The sequence below is a fragment of the Ailuropoda melanoleuca genome, chromosome 8, assembly GCF_002007445.2.
Source record: "Ailuropoda melanoleuca isolate Jingjing chromosome 8, ASM200744v2, whole genome shotgun sequence".
Taxonomy (NCBI): Eukaryota; Metazoa; Chordata; class Mammalia; order Carnivora; family Ursidae; genus Ailuropoda; species Ailuropoda melanoleuca.
Window position 1 is genome coordinate 85,520,113 of NC_048225.1, and position 27,273 is coordinate 85,547,385.

Genomic DNA, 27,273 nt, shown 5'->3' on the forward strand with positions numbered 1-27,273 from the left:
AGGAATTTTAACAAACAGCCTTGGCTGAGTTCCTCCCTGTCTACCACACCTATGGTTATCTGCGGTGATAGCTTCCTTCCTGGAGCAGGTACTCTCTCTCAGTTCTTTTCAGCAGTTGGGGAAAGGTCAAAAAGAAAAACTTCTTGAGTCTTCTGGTTCTTAAAAATAATCAGCTTAAAATAATCCACATGCCAAAGAGACACATTTTGGGGTGGCAGGTGTTGCTCTCCTGCAGGGGTGAGGGAGAGACAGAGAGGCAGGGAGGAGAGACTGCAGACGAAAGACACAGGTGAGTGAAAACAGATTCTTTCCTAACCCCACAGGCATGACAATGCTCAACCATCCACATCCAAGCTTTGCTTAGGGAAGATTTTAAAACTCGCGGTCAATCTCATTTACCTTCTCCTCACACTGGGTGTTTGCCTAACTTAACGTTAGGATGAAAGCTCAGGTTTAAGGTTTGGATTTGGCCCTTTGCTGATTAAGTGATACAGAGGAAGGAAAGGACAATAAGCAAAAAGTGCTGGATTGCAGGCAGGAAGACGTGACGAGGAGGTGCCGAGGAAGGTAAAGCTCTGTCCACCCAGCACTAAGTTTGCCTTGGGGGTCCTCTGGTCCTCAACCTCAAACGCCAGGAAGGGCTTCTGAAGGAGGGTGGTCTCAGTTATATTTCTGCCCAAGCATCTAGAAAATCAAAATGATCTGTCCAGATGAATGTATGAGCAAAAGCGTTACCTACGTATGACAGAATATTATTTGGCCTTCAAAAGGAAGGAAACTGTGACCCATGCCACAACATGGATGAACCTTGAGGACATGATGCTGAGTGAAATAAGCCAGTCATAGAAGGATACATAGTGTATGATTCCACTTTCATGAGGTACCTAGAGGAGTCCAATTCTCAGAGACAGAGAGGAGAATGGTGGTTGCCAGGGGCTGTGGGAGGAGGGAATGGGGACTTACTGTTTAACATGCACAGAAGTCTCATTTGGAAAGATGAAAATGTTCCAGGGATGGATGGCGGTGACCATTGCGTAACAATGTGAATGTACTTATGCCACGGAATGGTACACTTAAAAATTGTTAGTCAATTTTATGTTATGTGAGTTTCACCACAATTAAAATACTACTACTACTAATAATTGACTTGTCCAGGCCAGAAAGAGTAGCAGTGGAGAAGCGTGCTTTACAGAAATAAGCTCCTCCAGGTGAACTCACACAAGGAAGTGAAGGGAAAGAGAATACTTTTTACTGTAAAAGGTTCCTGTTATTTCAAATATTATGTTCATGTTATCTCACTCAGCAAAAAGTTCGTAGGGCAAATGTCATCAGGAAACCAAGGCTCAAAGGTGAGCAGCCTGCCTCTGCTTCTAGCCCGGGGCTGGGCCACTTCAGGAATTTGATGCCAAGCCTGTCCGTGACAAAGCCCACACTCTCTTTCGCGATGCACTTTCTTTAAAGGGCTAGTTTTCACCGCGTTTCAAATACCGAAGATCATAACTCCATATGTAGGGACATTTAAGAAAATGTAAACATTGCTCGAGTGTGGGAAGAGAAAGCAGGAAGAAAGGATCCCTAACAAAATGAGAGCGATGGATAACCTATGGCAGCATAAGAAAGTCCCCATTAACTTCTAGAGATCATTTTGGGTTTCTTACCTCCCTTGACTTCGGAATTTGAAAGCTCAGTAGCACATATGCCTACCGTTTTTCTAATCTGGCAAAAGTTGAAACAGGAGACCGAGCCAGCCTTTTCTGGATGTTCTAATGATAATGAGGGGTTTGGCATTAGTTTTGATTTTTGAGAGAAAAGAGGCCCAATTCAAAGGAAAGACAGAAGAGCTCAAAATTGAATTGAAAACTTAGGGATGAGGCCTCACCTTAATATCAGCTATCTTCCCAAAGGTCTTAATAAAATGAGTAAATTGTTCTGTGATAGAAAGAGCACCAGCACTGGAATCATAGAATGAGATTTCTCTGTCATTAGATGCTTTCCATTTTGTCTCTTTGAACTTCTCTCTTAACCTCTGTGAGCCTCAGTTCCCTCATACCTAAAATGGGAATAATAATGCCTAATTTGCTAGTTTGTTGAAGTACTCAATTATATTAAAGAAGATTATTGTTGAAGTGCTTGGCACATTTTGACTTAACATGAAGTGGTGGATAATTCAGTAGGAAAAAGATAATTTATTTTTCAAGCCAGTGGTCTTCTGTGTGTCACAATAAAGGTAGGCATGTTCAACACTCTCAGATCCCACATAAAGCTCTTGGTAAGGAAGGGAAATGTTTAATAATAATAATAATAATAATAATAATAATAATAATAATAATAAATTAAACCTTTCCATGCTTTGAGGTGAAAGGTAACCTGAAGAGTATTAACACCAAATGGAGATCCAAGGAACAAAATTTGGTGGTGTCCCACCATCATATTGCACTTTAGGCTGGTTATTTTAAAAAAATCTCCCCATCTAAAATCTTTAGGAAAATTGTTGGGTATTTATAAGAGATACTTTATAGCACAAATATTTTATTTATTAGCATTCCGCATGCATAGCAAAAGGAATAGGTCACTTGACTTGAGCCAACGTGTCCCTGGGCAGATTAAGAATACATCCGTTAAGAATGAGATTCATAATTAAAATATAAAGCCACCACTTCTTTTTAAGATACAATCATTGGCTTCAGTGGAGTGAAAATTGTCCAAGCAACTGGCTTTTCCAGTCTCTCATCAATTGCTTTTCAATAAATGAGGGTGGTTTAAAAAAACTAGTTTTGAACTCCCAGTCAGAGCTAGTCTGTCAGTGTCACTGGGCTGCAGTGAGCCAGAGAATGGAAAAGTTGATGCATTTTTTTCCTGTTCAAATGTTCTCTGTCTTCCTAATTTGTACATGAGCACTAAGATAGGCAGAATTGCAGATTCCATCCAGCATGACAGCAACCTTCCACATCACTAATTACCCGCCTTACTTCATGGAGTGAGAATCATGGCCGGGGAGGAAGAGCATGACAAATCTGTGGTGAACTGGGAAAATGGCACTAGTTCCGCAAATGCATACCTGTTAGCATGCTCACCGCCATGGAAACCATTCGCTGTTTACTGGCAATAGCTTTTGTTTGATTGCCCTCTTGGAAGGCAGCAATGTTAGAGTATTGTAAGTATGGGGCAAAGCCAGCGTGCCAGCATTTTTAAGAAAGAAGAAGCCAGGGACACCTGGGTGGCTCAGTCGGTGAGGTGTCTGCCTTCAGCTCTGGTCATGATCCCAGGGTCCTGGGATCGAGTCCTGCGTTGAACTCCTTGCTCAGTGGGGAGCTTGTTTCTGCCTCTGCCTGTTGCTCTTCCTGCTCGTGCTCTGTCTCTCTCTCTGGCAAATAAATAAATAAATAAATAAATAAATACAATCTTAAAAAAAAAAGAAAGAAAAGAAAAGAAAGAAAGGAAGAAAGAAGCTATACCGTGTCCTGCTTATTCATACGACAGTTCAGATACATCGGATCTCTGGGTTAGAAAGTCCATGAACACACCTAAGAGACAAAAGAGCAGAAGAATTTATTTTTTCTCCTTTGTCAGTGAACATTTAGCATTGATGCCAATTATAGGGAATATATACAGCCGAGGCAAACGTGCTTTCTCTGTGGATTATGGGGAAATCATGATTTACTTGTTTATTAACAGCATTTGAGATCAACTGGAAACCTGATAATATATCACTGGCTACTTTTCATGAAAATATCTTAGTCATTTTCAGTTTTGACATTCATACTTCCTAGGAGTCACTGGGAGGGAAGAAAGTGAGCCAAAAATCAGAATTAGGGACATGTTTTCCCCCTCATGTCTAATTTAAATACATCAAAATGTTCCCGATAAAATCAGGTCCCTCTCTCTTTCCCTCACTCTCTACCTGCTTCATGCCCAGAGATGGGTGATAGCAGTTCAGTACCCGAGCTGAATGTGACATCTTAATTTGGTCACCGGAGTCATTTGGAATCTGTGGACTGCCAAAATTCCAGTGGTGATTTGGCATGTGTTAAAAAGCCACTGAATAAGAAAATAATTTTATCTTACTTCTTATCCTCTCTTTTTGCTCAACTGGCTACTTCGCAGCTGGTTTGGCCATCTGTTCCATTCCAAAACCCAAGAGCCACACCTTGACCCCACCTCCCTGGGATCTCATTCCCTTCTCTGGTTCATTTTGCATTTAAACAGACTTCAAGGAATCCCCTTCTACACCTCTGAAAGAACGTGTTTTTAACTAGATGCCAAATGATGAAACCTAATGTCACCAGCTTTTTTTTTCTATGTTAACTGCTCATTCCTTATTGTAGTTTGATATTGTTATTCAACTACTGTAAATAAATGCTAATTAACAAAATGTCAATTGACTTTCAAAGCAGCTGCAGATGGCTTTTACTTTTTAAGAAACAGTTCCATCTTTACCAGCAACAGATGAAGAACCACCATATCTGACACCACGGTGATCCATTATGGCTCCATCATATGCATTTTAAATTAGGCTCAATACAATGTCTACCGAATGATATATTTTAATTGATTTAATAATGCCTAATGGGATTGTAATAAATGGGCCTCATTGGGTGGATTCTAAATATAGTTCAAAGATATTTTTTAAAGGAGTCACAAAAGGAAGAGATAGCAATGGGCATGTGAAGAGATTTACATAGAATTGTCTCATATTTTCTTCATTTTGAGAAAAAGTATAGGCTCAAAAAGGAAAGGACCAAGAAATTATTGGGGCCAAATAGATGTTTGCAGAATAAATAAGAAAATTCCATTTCTGAACAACAGGAAGAACCTCACTAAAGTAGAGAAATTGAGAAATTTGTAGAGATTAACCTAAAACTTGAAAACACGGTTGAGGGAAATATGTCTTCCCAGACATTGGACTAGAAGCCCACACCACAGGTAACATGTGACAGCCACGTTCTCTTACTTGAAGGTCTGGGTGTATTCAGAAGTCTGATCTGGGTAGGCTTAGCCCTAAAGTAATGAAGCCATAAGACATTTAAGTAGTACCAGAAGAAGATTCTTATGTATCTAAGATGGGATCTAGAGCCAAATTTTTCTCGTACCTGACAAAAGAAGAAAGATGAAAGCAGAGAGATAGAAATTTTGTTTCTATTACAGGAAGCTTATCCTACTTCTCGTTATGATGCAGTATCTCACAGACCAAGTCTCCTATGGAAAACACCTTGAAAATCCATATAAAACACAGAAGACACATTTTTGTAAGATATCAAAGAGCAGCCGAAATGTCTAGGACTTGAAGGGTTAAGAGCCAAGAAAGAGAGAAGCTCATTAGGGTGAGTTCAGTATTCCTTGTGCCACATTCAGGAAATTTGACAATTTTTCATGTGGAAGGAAAGGCTGAGGTTTGGGCAGAAGGTGGATGCTAAGAGGCAGAGAATTCAGCTGAGCTTTCAGCAGTCTCACACAGCTAGAGGGATACAAATTAGAGTTCAGAGCTGCTGAGGCAGACAGGACCTAAGGAGCCACGAACTCAGAGAGGAGAGGTGTAGAGGATTTCACCTGGAGCATTTGTTAAATTCTTCAGGTGCACAGGCAAAAGGTTAAAAAGTCAAGCAGAAAGCATGTGAAAAGCAAAAAAAGAGTTTGAGGCAGTGTCATGAGAGTGAGGAGATAAAAACTGGAGCCTAGGATTTGCAAAGGAAGAGGAGGTCTAGGAAATACCCCAGGCTTTTGGTTGCCATGCCAGAGGTATACAAAACCTTACAAAGATTACAGACTGCTTGAATCATCCTACTCTCTGGGGTTTTCTATAGCTGTCTGTCAGAGGATAGGATAAATCCCCTCTGGAAAAACATGACATTTTCCTGTACATCTACAGTTTTCCATAAATCGTTGTTATACATTCCATAAAATATTACTAGACATACCAAGAAACGGAATTAAAAACAAAACCGACAATAGAAGCCAATCCAGAGTTAACCTAGGTATTAGGATTAGGAGACATGGATTTAAAAAAAAAGCTGATTAATATGTTCAAGAAAAATAGATGTCAAAAGGGAGAATTCTACCAGAAAACTGAAGTCTGTAAAAGGATCAAATGGAATTTCTACAGCTAAATAATGTCATAACTGAAATTAGAATCTCAACAAAGGTGTTAATTGCCTTTTGGACATAGCAAAAAGGAGGATGTGTTAACTGGATGATAGGTCATTTAAAATATTCAGATTGAAGTACAGAGAGGAAAAGGAAGAATGCAAGTCACATAAGCAATATATGGAACATGGAGGAAAGATACAACGTGCATATAATTGGAGTCACGGAAAGCATGGAGAGATAATAGTGCAGAAGCAATATCTGAAAAAATAATAGCTGAGATCTTTTCCAAAATTAATGAAATATATCAAAGAAACATTACAAACTCCAAGCTGGATAAATACAAAGGAAACCACAATTAAGCTCATAACTGTAAAATTTCTGCAAACCAAAGTCTTAAAAGCATACAGAGAAAATAGACACTTTACTTTTAAGGGAATATGAATCAGACTGATGGCTATTTTCTCAAAAGAGAAATAAAAGCCAGAAGGCAATGCAATGACATCTTCAAAGTGCTGAAAGAAAAAAAATAAAAAACAAAAATGTCATGCTGGAATTATTTATCCAGTGAAAATCCCCTTCGAATGTATAAGTGAAATAAACATTTTTCTAGACAAACTTGAGCAGAGAATCCATCACCGGGAGACCTGCACTGAGAGAAATGCTGAAGGGACTTTTTCAGACAGGAGACTAGTTATTCCAGAAATACAAGGAGGAATGAAGAACAGAAAGAATAGATGGTAAATCTAATGTGTATTGATAGTCTTGCAGGGCTTAAAATATATGGAGAATTAAAATTCATGAAAACCATAACAGAGAATTAGGACAGAGGTTTCAATTGGACTAAAGTCTATCAGAGGAAGCAAAAAAAAAAAAAAAATCCTATTGAATTAGTCAAGTCCTCAGAACCCAAGTGAAGGCATCTGGGCAGAGTTCAATCACTGTGAAGTTAGTTACAAAAGGGGTTGAGGGACCTTGGGAGCTCCAAGGAATATCAGGCTAAGCGCAGCATACAGGACTGTTTGAAGAACAGCCCTCTCTCTGAGCAGTGGGACTACCAGTGGAACTAACATTCTCATGTAGAGAATTTTATTTTATATGTTTATTTATAAGATTTATTTATTTATTTTAGAGCGAGTGTGCAAGAGCACTCAGGGGAGGGGAGGGGAGTGGTAGAGGGTGAGGGAGAGAGAGGATCCCAAGCAGACTCCCTGCTGAGCACAGAGCCCAACACAGGACTGGATCCCAGGACCTTGAGATCATGACCCAAGCCGAAATCAAGAGTCAGATGCTCAAATGAATGAGCCACACAGGCGCCCCAACATGTAGGGACTTTTAAGTTGTTTTAGATGAAGAAATATATTTATTAGCACTTTTTTCATTGTCTCCCCCTTCCCCATTCTCAACTTTGTTTGTGTTTGGTTATTAAACAAAAGGGCCCTTTGGTCAGTAACAGGCTATTCTCCCTTCGTTTCATTATCTAGAGCAAACTGAAACTCAGGGTAAGAACTTGAATTCCTCTGTGGCAGATCAAGTGAATTTGGCCACAAGATCAAAATTTTTGGATAGGACAAAGACATCAATGTCCTGGTGGCCTGGTGAGGAATTTGTAGTTAGGAGGCAGAATGTGGTGCCAAAACTGGATTGAAAATTGTCAGTTTGATGTGGGGAAGAGAAGGTGAGTTTTCCCCTCTCCCTTAGACATACAATCACCTAGGACCGCAAAGTTAGCCGTAGATTGAAAAGTTTTTGGGACTTTGGGTTTCAAAAAGATACACTTATCACTTTTGGGTACTTACTAATAAGGGGATATTGGGCACCTCTTTTCCAAAAAGGGGGTTGCTAATATCTTATAATCTCCTTTGGTGTATCTAGTCGGCTGTTAAAAGCTTCTATTAAGTTTTAAATTTTGGTTATTTCATTTTCCCTTTTTATAAGTTCATTGGTTCTTTAAAGAAAAATTAACACTGTCAATTTTTTTTTTATGGCTTTCTGCTCTCAAGCCTGTTCTCCCCCACCCCCCTTTAAGAATAGTAAACACTCTTGCTCTGTAACCTATATCTGGTAATTCTGCTAGCTAAATATTTGCAAATTTGTTCTAGTTGACATCATGGTGCTTTGTTGAATTGTGCACCTAATTTTCTTGACTCTATGCTAGGTTCTTGTGCTTGGAAAGTCATTTATAGGAGTAATTTGAGGCCCAGGATGAATTTGATGTACCTTCTTCCAGAAAGAATTTATATTTGCTTCTGAAAGATGTCTGGAGGAACTACCGCCTTAAACCAAAGTTCAAGGCTTGAGGGTCCTTGACCCGCCTGCTTATTTGCAGGAAATCTGCTTAGCTTCTGGCTCTCTTTTACCCTAGGAGTTCCTTCTTTGAGGTTCAACTTTAATGAAGGGGTGATTTATTGGTAGACTTTGTAGCTCATACAGCCTCTAGGTTTTGATTTCTGTCCATTTCACCCCATGAAGTCACCAAAACGAAAGTTCCATTTTGCCGGGATCAGCAAATAGTCTCAGGGTAAAAGCTGCTTCTGTGCTTCCTTAATAATCTCCCTCCATTTAGGTCTGGTACCTCCTTTCTAACGTGTTAGTTTTTGAATGCTTTTAGGCAGATGTTTTTTGTATTATATTTAGCATTTTTGGTTGTTTTTAGTGGGATGGTTGGCCTGGATAACTTACCTGATTATTCCCAGAAACTTAAAATTCAAGATAAAAAATTATCTGCAATGTGATGATGTTATCTCACAGCATTCGTAGTTCAAGTAGATAATATGCACTTTGTACGCTGAAAATAGCTGTTAAATTGTCAGTTATTATTATTGTTAGAAAGTGGAAGAAAGAGACCCAATTATTATGTGCTGGCTACCATCTCATGTGGGGATGTGTCATCGCTTCAGAATGGCTTTGGTTTTGCAAGCTCCCATTAACTGGTTAGCCTAAGAAGAAAATTTATTAAGGCTTTACTATAAAGCCGAGATTGGCAAGCCATGACCTATGAATCAAATCTGGTTTGTGGCCTATTTTTATTTATAAATAAAGTTGTATTAGAACACAGACACACTCATCCATTTGCATATCTGCCTTTGTGTTACAGGACAGAATTGAAAAGTTGAGGCACAGGCTGCATAGCCCACAAAACATACAATATTTATTCTTTGGCCCCCAGCAGGAAAAGTTCGCTGGAAGTAATCGAGTTTGCTATGAGGTATTATTCCTCAGAGGTCTGCCTGACCAGTTTCCATGCTGGGAACGTCAACACTGCCCACTTACTTTCTGCATTTTCTCTGCGCGATTTTAATTCTTAGAAGCTTGGACTCAAGATGATAGAGTTTTCAGTCAATCACACTAAGAAATTTCCATAGAAATCGCACTGAAGAGCAAAATATCTTCAAATACTTAACAGAGAGGAAATCATTCCTCTTAAACAGTTCAGAAAAAGAATTTTTTTTCCTTGCACAGGTATTCTTTCACTTAGTTTCTGCTTTTTGAGAGAATGCATTTTCCTCTTCATTTCTAAAGTTAAATTCTTTGTTTTTTTTCAGGAACGTGTACTTCTCGGGGTTCTGTGGAGTAGAGGGAATTCACAGGCAGCAAGGAAAGACAAAGGCAGGCACAGAGTAGCCCTCGGTGGGGCACGGGAACCAGCAGGGGTTTCCACCAAAGAACACCATGCTTTCTGAGCAGGTTCCTGCTTCTCGGGAGCCAGAGGAGAGGCCTTGGCATAAAAAATTAAAAAATTTAAAAAAAAATCAAAGAAAAAGAAACTGGAAGAGGAAGTTATATTCAAAGCCCCCGCACCGCGTTGCTTTTTCCCTCAGCCCCAGCTGCAAGGAGCAGGTCCCTGGTCCTGTGTATGATGTCAGTTAGGCCCCTGCTTCGGGTCCCGACTGCGCGCAGACTTTCTACACGTCGACAGTGGTGATGTCATCTGCGCTCTCGGTGTGAACACTGCATCACCGGCTCTGTGCAGACTCGGACGCCACCGAGTCGAGCAGATGACCAGGTTGAGATGCATCTTTCTGAGCTGAATCAGGAGTCTTGAAAAACGCACTACCCCGTGGTGAAAGGGTTTGTGTTGCTAGATCAAAACCAACGAACCCAGTAATCCTACCCTCCCCCTCCCCCGACCCGGACCCAGGGTCCTGTTGGACAGGTGCCTTCCAAGATGTGGAGGAGAGTGTATCCTGGGCAGTGGATCCAGAAGGGAGGAATAAAGAAATAATGCAATCATTTCTTTATAGAGAATCAGCTGCCTTACATGCGTGCCACTTTGTTTATTAACCCATCTGAAATTCCGGGCTCTTCGCCGGCTGATGAGTCTGTAACTCGGTGACAATTAACCGTCATGGCTCAGAGACAGACCCTTGTAAATCACCGCTGGGCCGGCCTGCCAGAGCGGTCTGCACCTGGGTGGCTGGCTCACAGCACCCCCATTTTACTCCACTTTCCGTGCGGAATCCTCTGTCGTCTGTCTTCGCTGGAGAGCCAAGCCCGGCTCTAAATTCCCTTCTGTGATGTGGAGGGGCGGGAAAGGAGAGGCTGCAGCCCCTGAGGGGCGGGAGGGGGTGGCGATGTGGGAAAAGCCAAGGGGCTCCCTTCTCGAGGCCCGGACACAAAAAGGCCCTCTGTTCCCCACCACCTGGGCTCACCAGGCTCGTTCTGTGGGAATCCGAGGCTTGCCCAGGCAGTCGGAGGGCCCGGGAGCGTCGGAGAAGGGGGTTCCTCTGCGGCCAGCTCCCGGTGCCGGGTGGGAACTGCGTGAGGCCGCTGGTAATTTTCCGGGCTCTCAGCAGGCTCGGCGGGGCCGCTCACACAGGCGCCGGCACAATGAACGCGTGGCCGCGGGGCCAGATGGGCTCTGTTCTAGGCCAAAGGGGACAAGGGACCGCAGACCGGCATTTGCTCAGCTCTTTGGCGTGCTGCTGGCCCTCTGTCTTCCCGCGCTGGATTTACCTTTCAGTGATACCCAGAGGGAGGGCACATCGCAGCAGGTCCCCTGCAAGCTGGAGATTTGCTGATTTGCACCCTTCTTGTGCATAGTTTTATGTGGGCTGGGAAAACAGATGGCTCCATCCAAGTTGCTGAAAACCCAGCTGGTTATTGCTGCACTAGAATGACCTGAGTTTGGGGATCTGAGTCTTCCCTGCCAGAGCCCTGGGCAAGTTGGGAAATGTGTCTTTCTGAATTGAGCACAGACAGATGAGGCTTGAATCACTGCTTCCCACCCTCTCCCCTGTGCTCTGGGGAGCACAGGAATGGTGACATTAAACACAGCACATTACACCCGGCACCCCTGCTCCCTCACATCCTTTGTTTGAATTAGGTGGATTAAAAATTAATTTTATCTTTTATTGTATTATTTTTTAAAGATTTTATGTATTTATTTGAGAAAGAGAATGTGAGCACAAGCAGGGGGATCAGCAGAGGGAGAGGGAGAAGCAGACTACCCATCTAGCAGGGAGCCTGATGCGGGGCTCGATCCCAGGACCCAGGGACCATGCCCCAAGCCAAAGGCAGCTGCCCAACTGACTGCACCAAGCAGGACCCCCTAAAAATCAATTTTAAAATAACAAACCAACAATAGTAATTTTCCTTTCTTTTCTACTTTTTAAACCAAACCAGCACCCTGACCCCCATTTCTCAGTAAGGCTGACATAGAGTTTCATAAAAGAAATTCAGAAATCATTTCAATCCAACCTTCACTGAGCACCTATTTTATTCCAGGCATGATGGTAGGTGCTGGAAATACAAAACTGCATAAAACATGGCCTCTATAATCAGAGAGCTCACAGTCTAGCTGGAAGAGAGATGTGTGAAAAGAAGACAGCTATTAAAAAAAGAAGACAGAAGTGCTGTCATAGAAGTAGGTAGGGAGTGACATGACACATAAGGAGGGACTAGCAGGACCAGCCCTGCAGTGGTGACACGTGGGGGCAAGTAGGACTTTGGGGCAGATGTAGGGACAGTTGCAGCTGTGAAATGTGGAGGTCGGCTTGGACCCCACAGGCTGGTACAGCACCCAGTGCCCTCACTCGTCCTATCTAACCTTCGTCCAGGCCGGTGGTGACCTTGGCTCCCATGATTCTGGGGAGGCTGACCCCATCTCAGCCTCACGGGCGGATCCCATTCTGTCTAAGATAATCATGGCCCTCACATTCCTGTGGAGGTTGGATTTAGAAATGGGTATAGGACCAAACTGAGGCCTATGACACATGGTGTCTCCTGTGGGGTATCATAGAAAGCTTCCTCCCTCCTAAGAATACAACACTTGAAGACAGGGTTCCCCTCTCTTCCCACAGATGTCGCCTTGCCTCCGCTAAGCAAAGGGAGGGTGTTCCCCAGGGGAGAGATTCGGTTAGATGGTGGGGTTCAAGTGCAGCCAGAGCAAGAAGCAGCACCGAGAGGTGGCCGGAAATACCTGCTGGAGGGCCTCGGAGGCATCAGGGGTTCTGCTTCCTAGGGCGGCTGATGGGCTTGTCCCTGTGGTCACGGCCACAGCTCAGCAGCAAGGAGGCATCTTGACTCAAGCTGACCTTGTACTGGGATTTAAAAAAAGCCAGAGATGGAGCAACTCTAAACACAGAGGTGGCTCCTTGTTAGCAAAGACTGTGCCCGAATGCCACCCTCATGGAAATCCTGAAGCTGCACATCGGCCTTTTCCGCCACGTCTGCTATGATCACTCATTGTTACAATGATACGTGTAAGGTGCTCGCTGTAGTATCCCCTATGTGGCAGGCGCTCAGGGCACGCTAGCTCCCAGCACAGATCGCAAAGGATCCTTTCTGGGTGCCAAGGATAGCAGAAGAATTGATACAAACAATCCCGGGGGCTCCGTCGCCCCTTCTCTGCCAGTTAGGAAGTCCGTTTGCCTTGCTGCATTGTTACTTCGTTTCTAACGCTTTCTGTCAGTTCTTCCTCGTACTGTTGCACCAACTGGAGTGGCGTCTCTGCCTGTAGGGCCCCGGCTGCCGGCTGCACTTGGCCTTTCTGGTCCAATCCACAAATTTAGGTTGCCGATCACACAAAGTGTGAACCTTTTGGCTCCGCGTCTGGGCCTCTCTGCTTTCGGTTAGACAGGAAACCAGGGTTGGGCAAACCTCCAAGGTTTCAGATGGGCCTTCTGCTCAGATAAGCTTCCAAGGACGTCTCTGCTCGGGAACAGTAACAGCTCAAGTTCTTTCCTGGGTTTCAGCTTGTGCCTCTGTGACATACCAACAGATTTAGAACTGACGTTATAATTGGAGTGAAAATGCCCACATGTGACTTGAATTAAGCAGACCTCCGTGGATCGGAGATGCAAGGCTAACTAATCTCAGGGTGTTAAGCTGAAATTCTCCGAGAGGCACCAAACAATCTCCTCTGTCAGAGATAAGTCTTTGGCCTACGGGCTTATTTTTAATTGAGTTCAGTTTTGCTTGGGATACAGAGAGCGGTGTGCTTAATGCCATAGAGCCACAGCATGTTCCGGTGGGGAGATTTGCTTTGGGTCATTCTGCCCCGAGTTCAAGTCCCTGCTCCGTTCCTTACCAGGTGTGGCCAAGAGATTTAATTTCTCTGATCCTTAGTTTCTAGCACCTTTCTCATAGGGCCATTGTGAGGACCAAATTAAATATGTGTCAAATGCCCAGAACATAATAAATGCTCAGTAAGTGGTAGGTATTGTTTCTAGGTCCCCGCAGACAGGAGATTGCTATTGTACAAATTTATTTTATGAGTTCAGAAAAAAAATCATGCTAATAAAAATAATGAAATCTGGAATGGAAAACCGACTATATGTTAGGCTTTCCTCTACACTTTTACATGTTATGACTCATTGAATCCTCATAACACTCTTTTTTTGTTTTAAAGATTTTATTTATTTTTTGATTTGAGAAAGAGTAAGAGAGAGAGAGCGAGCGCAGGAGCAGGCGCACAGGGAGAGGGAGAAGCAGACTCCCCGCTGAGCAGGGAGCCCGACGTGGGACTTGATCCCAGGGCCCTGAGATCACTACCTGAAGCGAACGCAGACACTTAACTGACTGAGTCCCCCAGGCGCCCCCTCATAACACTCTTTATTGTCCCTGTTTTATAGATGAGGAAACTCAGGAATTAAAAGCTATAAACGGTGCCTCTTTAATGATTATTCAAAATTCACCTAAGTTTTTAGTCCTCTTGATAGGCCAGTTTGCTCAAGAGAACAATTTTATTCAGACATTCTCATACTTGATTCTCACTGGATCTTTTGAATTGGTTGCCCAGTGTTAAGAATTTCCCAGCATCCCCTAGAAGCAATATATTAGGGAGAAGTTCTTTCAAGCATAGCTAAAGCTAATAATGGAGTTTTTCAGCTCAGTTTGGAAGAATGAGCAGAGCCTGGGGGAAAGGAATTTCCTACTTTACCTTTGCAATATATTTAGCTTTATCAAAAGGCCAAGAAAACAAGCTAACATTCAAAAAACAGTTAACTATAAACAAATCAAGAGAATCTCTGTCACCATCCAACGTTTGCCCCTTTTGGAAACAGGTCAGGTGCCCTCGGCAGACATGGAGATCTCTTCATTCAGATTCACATTCCCTGAAGTGTGTGAAGTTGCAGTGTCAGGATTTGCTCGCGAGCTTGAGTACCTACTATGTGCACAACACTGAAGGGTTCAGTGATTGTAGAGAAAGAGTATATGTGCTTGGTCAGATTTGAACTTGAAGGATTCTTTTTTTTTATTTTATTTTTTATTATATTATGTTAGTCACCATACAGTACGTCCCTGGTTTTTGATGTAAAGTTCGATGATTCATTAGTTGCGTATAACAAATCATAAAATGGGCAGAAGATATGAACACTTTTCCAATGATGACATACAAATGGCTAACAGACACATGAAAAAATGTTCAAAATCATTAGCCATCAGGGAAATTCAAATTAAAGCCACACTAAGATACCACCTTACGCCAGTTAGAATGGCAGTAATTGACAAGGCAAGAAACAACAAATGTTGGAGAGGATGTGGAGAAAGGGGATCCCTCCTACATTGTTGGTGGGAATGGCAAGTTGGTACAGCCACTCTGGAAAACAGTGTGGAGGTCCCTTAAAAAGTTAAAAATTGAACTACCCTATGACCCAGCCATTGCACTACTGGGTGTTTACCCCAAAGATACAGACGTAGTAAAGAGAAGGGCCATATGCACCCCAATGTTCATAGCTGCATTGTCCACAATAGCCAAATCATGGAAGGAGCCGAGATGCCCTTCAACAGATGACTGGATTAAGAAGTTGTGGTCCGTATATACAATGGAATACTACTCAGCTATCAGAAAGAACGAGTTCTCAACATTTGCAGCAACATGGACGGCACTGGAGGAGATAATGCTAAGTGAAATAAGTCAAGCAGAGAAAGACAATTATCATATGATTTCTCTCATCTATGGAACATAAGAACTAGGAGGATCGGTAGGGGAAGAAAGGGATAAAGAAAAGGGGGGTAATCAGAAGGGGGAATGAAACATGAGAGACTATGGACTNGGAATGCAAGTTGGTACAGCCACTCTGGAAAACAGTGTGGAGGTCCCTTAAAAAGTTAAAAATTGAACTACCCTATGACCCAGCCATTGCACTACTGGGTGTTTACCCCAAAGATACAGACGTAGTAAAGAGAAGGGCCATATGCACCCCAATGTTCATAGCTGCATTGTCCACAATAGCCAAATCATGGAAGGAGCCGAGATGCCCTTCAACAGATGACTGGATTAAGAAGCTGTGGTCCATATATACAATGGAATATTACTCAGCTATCAGAAAGAACGAATTCTCAACATTTGCTGCAACATGGACGGCACTGGAGGAGATAATGCTAAGTGAAATAAGTCAAGCAGAGAAAGACAATTATCATATGATTTCTCTCATCTATGGAACATAAGAACTAGGAAGATTGGTAGGTGAAGAAATGGATAAAGAAAGGGGAGGTAATCAGAAGGGGGAATGAAGCATGAGAGTCTATGGACTATGAGAAACAAACTGAGGGCCTCAGAGGGGAGGGGGACAGGGGAATGGGATAGACCGGTGATGGGTAGTAAGGAGGGCACGTATTGCATGGTGCACTGGGTGTTATACGCAAGTAATGAAGCATCAAACTTTACATNAGCATCAAACTTTACATCGGAAACTGGGGATGTACTGTATGGTGATTAACATAATATAATTAAAAAAAACATAAAAAAATAAAATGAAGCATTTTCAGTCAAGAATCTGAAATTCGAGATTCAAGAATGCCCAGCTGGGGCGCCTGGGTGGCTCAGTTGTTTAAATGTCTGCCTTCATCTCAGGTTGTGATCCCGGTGTCCTGAGATCGAGTCCCACATCAGGCTCCCTGCTCAGTGGGGAGTCCGCTTCTCCTTCTCCCTCTGCACCACCCCAAGCTCTCTCTCTCTCTCTAATAAATAAATAAAATCTTTAAGAAAGAGAAAAAATGCCCAATTCCAAGAAGCACCACGCATCCAGACTCTCGGGCTGGACTTCTCCAGAGCATAAGCCGGAGTCTTCTCTCCCCATTCTTCTGCCTCTCCTTGTCCTACTGGAGTCCTTCAATTTTGTTTTCCCTGTATCAATTATCTGAGAAATGGCTCTCAAAATATAATTCATGGGACTCCAATTTGTAAGACCAGTTCTTTAAAGTTTAAAGTGTTTATGCTGAAAATTGGACAATAACAATACATTTTCTCCACATATAATTGCTTATTTTATCCCATGTTTTCAAATCCCATGCAATTGGCTCCTTTTAGCATTGTTACTCTCCTCCGCCTTTTTCCTCATTCCCCAACACTCTGCAAGGTCCTACCTCTTCCTGCCAAAGTTCTGTGTCTTGTATCAAGGTCCTGCTTCTGGGAACGCTTTCATAAACCATAGCTGAAATAAATTAAAACATTTTTTGCCATTATAATATTACTCTATTCTCCCCACCCATGTAGCTGTGGTGCTGAAATGCTTTTGAGGGTGAGCCGTTATTGGTAGCATCCTTTCCCCGTCAAATCTGCCTGAGGCTAGAAACCACTAAGAACAAGCGGTCTAATAGCCCCCACCTGCCTGGATTGTCTTGGGTAACTGTAATCGAGTGGGCTTCTGTGAAATGCCACAGGAGAGCTGTGACGCATTTATCGCTAATTGGGTCATTCTAGTTGATATCTGGGGATGGCTGGTATTGTTTATGGCTAGGATGAGCACATTTTAATGATCCAAAGAAAATGAACACAAGTTGCCACTTCCAGTATTAATTTTAATAACTAAGTGCAAATGGAATTATTGGTGAAAATGAATTCCTTTTGATTGCAGCCTGCCCCATTTACTTTGGCTGTAGTGGGCACTCCTGCTAAGGGTCGAAAGGACCATTCATGTTGGAGATGAAGGCCACCTTTCACCTCCAATCAACTCTGGAAGGTGTGAGTGTATCCTGGGTGGGGCTCTGGACATCCAACCTCCCAAGTGAAAATACATCCTGTTCTAGCCAGGAACCCCCGGAGATCTGCGTCCTCAAAAACATGCCAGTTGGCTTCTATGACAACACTGGAAACATGCAAATAGCATGCATTTAGCAAAATCCCACACGGTAGAGAGCAAACTCCTGGCTGTCTGAGATGTTTGACAGGATTCAGTTTTATTTGACATATTTCTTTCAAGTCTAGCATTTAAAGCAAAAAAGGAAATTGGTTGCCTGAGGTCAACCTTTTACTTCTCCAACATCCTAAAGGGAATTATGTCACAAAATTCTGCAAGAATTAGCTACCAGGACTTTGTTCAAAAACTCTCAATGGCTTCTTTTTTCTTTTTTTCCATGAAAAATCCAAACTCTTGAGGCCTGCACAACCTGGCACCGATGAACCTTTCTACCCTTCTGTATGTTCTGCCACTCCTTCCCCTTTACCAGTACCTTATGGTCCAACTAAATGGCATGTAACTGACTTTTCTCTAAAAACCTCCATACTTCCAAATCCCATGTAGTTAGCTCCTCTTAGCACTATTACTCTATTCCACCCTTTCCCTCATCACTCTATCTCCTCCTTGCAAGGTTCTGCCCTCTCCCATTAAAAATCCTGCATTTCTGCCCTCTTCCATTAAAAATCCTGCATCCTGAATCAAGGCTCTGAGTCTCTGAGTCCTTCCACAAGCCAAAATACATTTTATAAATTGACCACTAGTATAATAACAATTTGGTGTTGTTCCTATCTGCTTACAGTTCATTCACTTCGGAGATCTTCTCCATCCCAAAGCTGGCACATAGTATATGCTCATTAAATGCTCTAACGTGTGCAGGGTTGAATTAAAAATAATGGTTATGGTTTACTATGACTATTATTATTAGCATCCCCAAAATAAGTGATGTAACAGGTATCTTAATTGTATCCGAAGAAACATACATATGACCCTTCTACGTGGATCAATTTTATCTTCGTACATGAATTTGGAGCTTACCCTTTCAATCTAGCATCTCATAACATTCCTTTTAGTCACAGTGAGTAAGGTGTATTTTTCTTCTTAAGAGAGAAGTATCAACAAGTTCGTTGGATGCACTGTGATAGGCAAAGTGAGAAGTACAAAAGAAATAATATACATTGTCTCAGGAGCTTACCATCAACTTGGGGAGAAGACATTAAGACATATGTGATGTTTAGGGAATGCTGAGTGCTCATGATAGCAGCTAAAGATGTAGAGGGAAGCCAGAGAAGGAAGAGGTAAGTGGGGATGTGAGCAGTGAGAGTAGACATCCTCGAGAGATGATACTGAGATGAGCCTTGAGGACAAGTAGGATATGAGGCATACGACAGAGGGGAGGGCATCACCTGCTGACAGAGGAACTGAACAGAGCCACCCAGCTGACAGGTTGGAGTGAATGGGGCGGGCGGAGTGTGAGTATGTTGATGGGATGGGAAAGGCAAGGATGCACTGAACTGGAGTGGACCGTCTTTTTTTAATTTTTTTAATTTAATTTTATTTAAGTTTAATTAATTACATATAGTGTATTAGTTTCAGCGGTAGAGCTCACTGATTCATCAGTTGTGTACAATACACAGCGCTCATTATATCACATGCCCTCTTTAAAGCCCATCACGCAGTTACTCCATCTCCCCACCCCCCTCCCTCTCCAGCAACCCTCAATTTGTTTCCTACATTTCAGAGTTTCTTATGGTTTGTCTTCCCCTCTGGTTTCATCCTATTTTATTTTTCCCCTCCTTTCCCCTATGATCCTCTGTTTTGTTTCTTAAATTCCACATATGAGTGACATCATATGATAATTGTCTTTTTCTCACAGACTTATTTCGCTCAGCATAATACCCTCTAGTTCCATAGCATTGTAGATTCTGGAGCAAGTGCAGGCGGAAGCAAGCCCTTCCCTTTATGGAGATTAGTGTACAAGCAGATTGCAAAATTGGCTGGAGGAGGGAGAGAAAGACCAACAAAGGGGAGGTGGGGGGAGGTCAATACTGCTTTGTCAGAGGGAGGTAAGGAGGTCAAGGCCTAGGACGCAGGGGACTGTGTGCCGAGTTGAGAATGACCACAAGACATTCCAAAAGAAGAAAGGACTCACGATGGGAAGACGAGGAGTCAATAGCAGAAGCACCATTCCACCTGGGGAACGTTTGTTGCAAAGAATAGTGACTTGTTGTTTTCTTTAGGGGATACTGAAAAATTTTCTTTCTCAAAACATAAAGTTTTGGGATGAAGGCTGGACAATTATCTGTAAGTATATATTGATCAAAGCTTATCAAGTGTCTATAACCTTCTAAGTTCTGTGAATTCAGAAGTGAATAAGCACAATTTCTGTCCTCAAGGAGTCCAAACTCAGTGGCCACAGTGTGGTCACTGGAGGAACAGTAGGTATTATCAGGACACTGAGGTTCTAAGGAAGGCCTTCTGAAGGCTGGGCCTTGAAGGATGACCAGGAGATGATGAGGCGAAGAGGGCAGCTGTGAACGAAGCCTGAACAAAGTGGTTGAGGCAGAAGCTTGAACAAAGATGGACAGAGCTGAGAACCAGGGGCTCTAAGTGGGCAGTGATGGTCGGCGTACTCGGTTTTGTAATCTGTATGCTGGCACGATGCTGTGATAGATTGTGCTCCATCTATCATCCAGCGAGTGGGTGCCAGAACCCTCTCCTTTAACCTCCCCTTGTAGGTTTTATTTTCCAGCCCTTCAGTCATCTTGACAGCTTTCCTCTGAAGCCCATCCAAAATCTACTGCGCTTCTCAGCTGAAGCTTCTGGAATTAGACACATGACCCTGGAGGGGCTGATTTTATCTGAGTATAAAGAGAAGATGGGTCCGGTGTTCCCACGTGCGAGGTATGCATTCCAGTACCTCGCTGGCTCCAGCGGTTATTTCTGACCATGACCCTCTGGTCTATTTCCGACACTCTTGAACACAAGCTCCCCTCACGTGTCTCAGGTCTGGTTTTCTGCCCCAAGTGTAACGATGCCCTTGTTGAGTCACATTGTGCAAATGATAAAACCCCAGCTGTTCGAAACACCTTTCTTTTTGGAAACACAAAGCACCTATCTCAGACTACCAGCCTCTTGACGCTTCTGGAAAGGGGGGGGCGGGTAGGCTGCCAAATTCCAACATTTTGGACGGACAGATTGAAGCCCAAAGTTTAATTGATTTAGCCTGAATCACCTATGGAGATGGATGAAAATTATTCTGGAAAGCAGCGAGATGACTTTCTCTCTCATCAGCACTGAGCCAATTAATTCACACTTAGGGCAACCCTCCTCTCTTCCCCTGCCCACAGCTGTAGCAGAACCCTCCTCTCCTTCCTTCCTGCCTCCCCCCTTCTTTACTTTTCTTTCTTCTTTCTTTTTTTCTTTTTAAAAATTTTGTTTATTTATTTGAGAGAGAGAGAGAGAGAAGAGAGCATGAGAGAGAGGAGGGTCAGAGGGAGACGCAGACTCCCCTCTGAGGAGGGAGCCTGATGTGGGACTTGATTCTGGGACTCCAGGACCAGGACCGGAGCAGAAAGCAGTTGCTCAGCCACCTGAGCCACCCAGGCGCCCCTCTTCCTTCCTTCCTTCCTTCCTTCCTTCCTTCCTTCCTTCCTTCCTTCCTTCCTTCCTTTCTTTTATAAAGATTTACTTATTTATTTGAGATAGAGAGTGTGCGAGAGTCAGGGCTCTATCTCATGACCCTGAGATCAGGACCTGAGCCGAAACCAAGAGTCTGACACTCAAGGGCTGCACCACCCAGGCGCCCCGCCTCTTTCCTCATTTTTACAGCAGTTCCACTGTGGTCAGTGCACGCATGCATTCAACTCCATGGCAGATAGGCTACGAAGCAAATCCAAGATACTTAAGCCTGGCCCTGGCGGGAGTTTACAACTCAGCAATTTTTAAATAACTGGGGGGATCTGTTTGTTTTCTGGACCCCACCAACCTGCGTTCCTATGCAGAGGACGACATGCCACCTCCGCTGTGCTCCTGGAGCGTTTCACACAGAACTTTCTGTCCCCGCATGTATCCCACTGCCTTGTACTTGCTTACGAGGCTCTCCCCCTGCCCCCCTCTTCCCTGCTCCGGGCTCCAGGCTGGGAGCTGCAGCCTGCAGGGCTGCATGCGGGGATGGGCCACGCATGTTGGTGGAATGGGTGCAGGCCCCGGGGAGGCCCCTCTGCACGCCTCTGCCCCCACCTCTGGGTGCCACAGCTCTACTTTCCTGCGTGTGTCCCAGGAGAGCAGGAAAGTGTTCCCTGTGTGGAGCTTGTGGGTTCAGCTGACGAGTTTGGGTTCTGCTTTTTCCACAAGCCCATGAGTCAGTGGCTGACACTTCCAGGCTGCAGCCGTCTCTGACATCTAGAGCTGATGCCTGTCCCTGTTGTCGCGTGTCAAAGGGTCATGGGATGGATATTAAACAACTGTGACCACAGTGGGGAGCGGGGAGTAAATGGCCACAGAGGTGACTCCGAGAACTGGAGGATCTCGGCGCCCAGCAAACCTGCCTTGGAGAAAAGATGTGTGCAATCAGTGCTTCTTGCCGGTGGTGACTGTGATCTCTTCATGGCCTCCCTAGAAACTGTCCGAGGAAGTCTCCTGTCTGCTGCAGTTTCTCTTGCTTCGTAAAGTCTAAGCCAGACTGCCGAGGACACAGCATTCTCAACACCGAGCTCTCTTGGGATGGTGCCCAGAGCAAGGTTCCGGGAACACACAATATTTCCATAATCCCTGGGGCGAAGCTACTGTTGCAAGCAGCCGAGGCGAAGTCTCGGCATGGGGCTCTGAGTCCCCAGCCTCCCGTCCTCTCCCTTCCAGCAGGGTTATCAGCAAAGCCAGCGGCTGGCCCTCTGGAACGCCTCCTCAAAGGGACAGGTGGCCATTATTGTTGGCCAAGGACCCAGGGCTCAGAACTGCTGCAAATTTACATGTGAGAAGATAATGTCACTAAAATAATCCTGCGACTGGCTGACCTTCATCGAGCATTTGTGATGTGCTGAGCTTACCATGTGGGTTATTTGGTTTAAGGCAACCCTATGAAGTGGGTAATTTTATGTCTGAGTCACAGATGAGGGGGGTACGTGAATTTCCCGGTGTCACACAGTTGAATAAACTGCAGAATTGGGAATTCTACCCAGTATAGACCAGGTGTCCACAGGCCATCCTGTTTCCATGTCACAGCACTGCCCCTCCGATGGTTGCCTTGGGAGGGTCAGGTCAAAGGAATCACCAAGGGGGCAGGACGGAGAAGGAACAGAAGCAAGAGTTCACGCGGGGAAAACTGGAAGGGTACCGTGAAAGCTTTATCCAACAGATGAAGGTCCCGGGTGGTAACATGATACTCATGCAGCTTCTTAAACAGAAAAGTTCCCTTGGGGAGGCCCAGGGGTGGGGTGCACGGCCCTGGCAGGGTTTCCAGGAATCTAAGATGCATGGGTGTGTGTGTGTGTGTACGTGCGCACACACACACACACACACACACACACACTCAACATGAAACAGAGTTCACTGACATCCAAGGCACAGACAGCCTTCTGTTCCCTTCTGTTTTCTGGATTTCCAGCCATCTGCAATGTGTCCAGACAGAATTCAACAGGCTGAAATTGCACAAGGAAAGTCAGTGGCAAGATGCAGAGAGGAAGCTTCCAATGAGAAACTCTTTGCCTTTTACCTGGAAAGTTCAAGAGAAACACAAAATCTTCTCTTTCAAGCCATTTGAACCAAACTGAGAGCCAGTGAACCACATGGCAACACGAAACACTGGATATGAGGAAGGATTTGCCCGCTGCAGACTCACGCTGCCACTGACTCGCTCCGCCTCAGAGCTAACCGCACCTTCCTTGGCTCCCACCGAGGCTTAGAGACTCTCCGTAAGGGATTCCTGGAATATTTTATTGGACCAATTCATTAATATTCAAGCTCCCCTTTTAAACCACAAGCTGCCTAAGGGGTGGGTTTTTACCTCCAATCCCTCACCTGGTGACCACAGACTTGAAAACACAGCAGTCATTTGCAGACCTTGTTGATTTTTACTTTGCTTTGTTTTGTTGTTGGCCTTTTATCGACCAAGCCAGACAGAACATTCTGCTTCTTTCTATACCTGAAATCTGTATTTCAGTCCTCATGAGCTTGAACTGATGTGAACCTAGAAGGTCTTCTTTCAAGGTGGTCAGAAAATGAGCCCAGGCTGGGCGGTCAGACAGTGCTTGGTTTGGGTTTAATTCCTGGCTCTGCCACTCACTTTAAAGCTTACTTGATGTTTCCACCTTTCAGCTTCTTGTTTGTAAAATGGGAATTCCAGGAACCTCAGAGGACGCAAGGAAGAGAATCATTATGAACACAATAATCATAGTGATTCTTTAAAAATATACATTAGACCATGTCACTGTCTGCTCCAATCTGTGCAGTATTTATTATCTCAGTATAAAAGTTAAACTCGCTCCATATTTGGGGGCCATGCAGGATCTGGCCCCCATTACTGCTGGCCTGGGCCCTGCTGTGCTGGCCTCCTTCGTCCACTGAACACTCCAAGCACCCATTTTCTTAGGGCCCTTCCATCAGCTGTTCCTTCTGCAAGGAGCCGTCTTCTCCAAGATAACCATGCAGCCAATGGATATCAACCATTTCAAGTGTCACCTTCTTCTCAGGGAGGCCTACCACCAGCATCTCCCGATTTAAAATTGACACCTGACCCTCATACACATAGTCCTGATCCACTGTGCTCTGATCCATTATTTCTCCAAATCACTTATCCCCTTCCAACATATTTTTTACTTCCCTGTGTGTGTGTGTGTGTGTGTGTGTGTGTGTGTGTGTTGTCTAGGAGACCCCAGGGCCACTCTCACCCCCAAATATGGCTTCACGGGAGCCAGAATTTGCATGTGCTTTTGCACTGATGTGTCCCAAGTGCCTAGAATTGTTCCTGGCATACAGTGCTCAACAAATGATTTTTGAATGACTAATCATTGAAGATAGTCTAGGACCTGACACATAGAAAATCTCAGTAACGGAAGCTGTCATCACCACCACGACCATGGTCATTGTCGTGATCATTGTCATCCTCATCATTAAAAGAGTGAAGCTGTATAATGCCTCTAGCACAGGGCTGATACACAGTTAAGTACTTGGTAAGTGTTCCCTTTTCTCTTTTGCAATTTTTTATGTTGCCCCTTTTTTATGGAAGACCCCCAGGACATAGTTGTAGCAAAACCAACTACCCAGACCACTGAGAACTGTCACGCAGAGCCACTTACAGAGCACTTTGGAACTGTTGATTATTACTATTATTCACTGAGCATCAGAATTGAATTTCTATGACTTTGCATTCTCTTGATCATGATTCTCTGTATGAAGCACGTTTTCTGCTACTTTTTCTAGAAGTGTTGAAGAAGGAGGAGGAGGAGAAGGAGAAGAAAAAAAATTCAATTTTGTTTTCATCATGTCTGCGTTTACACATATACTAGGGGGAAATATACCTGTAGAAAAAGACAATTAAATTATCAGTTTAAAGTTAAGCATGCTCTAGAAAGTTCTAGAAGCATAAAAATCATAGATGTTTTCATGCTAGTGGCTAGAAATATCAAGCTATGGATGTTTTTAAGCCAGCAAAATATCCACTCTTTGTTTTACATTGTGTTTTCTCTTTCCTATGTCGGTGTAAAGGGAATTGATTCCAATGTTAGGGAGGTGCTGATGTGCTAATTCTGCCTGTTGATAGCTAACATATAATACAGGAATGACACCTCGTGTTCCCCGCCTCTTGGAAATTGCAGAGGATGCAAAAAATGCAGAGATCTTGGGTAGGGCAGGCATCATTAGGATGAGCTCCCTCTGGTTGTCAAATCCCATGTTCACTTTAAGCTGGAAATGCATCCCCATTGTCCTTCCTTCCCTAAAACTCCAGACATTAGTGTATGGCTCGCTCATTCTCACACTTTCATATAGCTTATTTCTTATCTTTTTTTTTTTTTTTCCAGTCCAGCAATCCTTGAATGCTTCATGGAACAGCTCCAGGAGCTGTTGACAGAATTGTCTTTCCTATCAGCCCCGTGTTGTGCTATTCTGTTTTTCTGTAAAATGTTTTTACAAGAAGCCATGCTTATCATGTCACATTAGAAAATCAAACGGCTCTTTTAGAAATTCTCGATTTCTTTGGTTAGAAATCATACCCAGATGCCAACTCTTTCATCATGCCAATAAATGTATCTTCTGCATAAAATGTGAATTATCCTAACTTCCTACCTGCCAACCTTTCTTCAATTTAGGGGATGTCCCGGTGGATATCCAAGTAATAGCCAAGTATATTTTGTTAAGGATGGTTTCCTGGGCACAAAGCTAGGGTGGGATTCATATCCATGTTGAGGTACAGTCCAAGTTTGAATGGTAAATAAATGCAAACATTAGTCCTAAAGGTCAGAGGCAGGGCTGAAGTTAGGATCCTACAGCCAGGAGTGGGACTTACCTGGAACTGCAGTGAACCAAGGACAAAGGTGTGGCCTGGAGGCATAATTATCTCAGAAGCTAGAGAATGCAAAGTGGGTGAGTGGGTTAGGCTATCCTGAAGGGTCAGAAGCAAGGCAAAGGTGAAGGCAAAACCCATCGAGCAGTGCTTAAGGCAGAGAATGGACAGTTTTTAGTTTTTTTTCAAATAGAACTATTGAACGCCACGGAAAATGGATTAAAGATTTAAATGTAAGACCTGAAACTACTGGAAGAAAACATAAGGCAAAAACTTCTTGGCAATGATTTTTTGGACATGATGCCAAAAGCACAGACAAGGAAAGCAAAATAAACAAGTGGCACTAAGTCAAACTAAAACGTTTCTGCACAGCAAACAATGTAACAGAGTAAAAAGGCAACCTATGGAAAGGGAGAAATTATTTGCAAGCCATGTAACTGATAAGAGGTTAATATCCAAAAAAATATAAGGAACTCCTCTGATTCAAAAGCATAAAACAAATAGCCTGATTTAAAAATGAATAAAAAGGGAGCCTGGGTGGCTCAGTCGTTGGGTGTCTGCCTTTGGCTCAAGGCCGGATCCCAGGGTCCTGGGATTGAGCCCTGCATTGGGATCCCGGCTCCACTGGGAGCCTGCTTCTTCCTCTCCCACTCCCACTGCTTGTGTTCCCTCTCACTGGCTGTCTCTCTCTCTGTCAAATTAATAAATAAAATCTTTAAAATAAAAAATAAAAAAAAAATGAGCAAAAGACTTGAATAGATATTTTCCCAAAGAGGTGGAAATGGCCAAGAGGTAAATGAAAATATGTCTAACATCACTAATCATCAGGGAAATGCAAACCAATACCTCAGTGAGATACCACCTCATACCCGTCAGGACGGCTATTGCCAAAAAAACAAAAGATAAGTTTAGGGGGATGTGGAAAAAAGGGAACCTTTTTTGCATTGTTGGTGGGAATGTGAAATGGTACAGCCACTCTGGAAAACAGTGTGGAGGTCCCTAAAAAAATTAAAATAGAAATAGCATATGATCCAGCAATCCCATTTCTGAGTATTTATCCAGGAATTGAAATCATATGCACCCCAATGTTCATAGCAGCATTGTCCACAATAGCTAAATTGTGGAAGGAGCTGAGATGCCCTTCAACAGATGACTGGATTAAGAAGTTGTAGTCCATATACAATGGAATATTACTCAGCCATCAAAAAGAACGAATTCTCAACATTTGCTGCAACATGGACGGCACTGGAGGAGATAATGCTAAGTGAAATAAGTCAAGCAGAGAAAGAC

At 43.6% G+C, this 27,273-nt stretch overlaps 1 long non-coding RNA gene across 1 annotated transcript; it reads right to left on the reverse strand.

Moving 5' to 3' along the window:
* Positions 1 to 3,330: 3,330 nt before the first annotated feature.
* Positions 3,331 to 13,224, reverse strand: LOC109491220. The gene is made up of 3 exons (XR_002144562.2): positions 12,503 to 13,224; positions 3,456 to 3,524; positions 3,331 to 3,364 (listed from the first exon to the last, which is right to left on the reverse strand). It is a non-coding gene; the product is annotated as an uncharacterized LOC109491220 (long non-coding RNA).
* Positions 13,225 to 27,273: the final 14,049 nt, after the last annotated feature.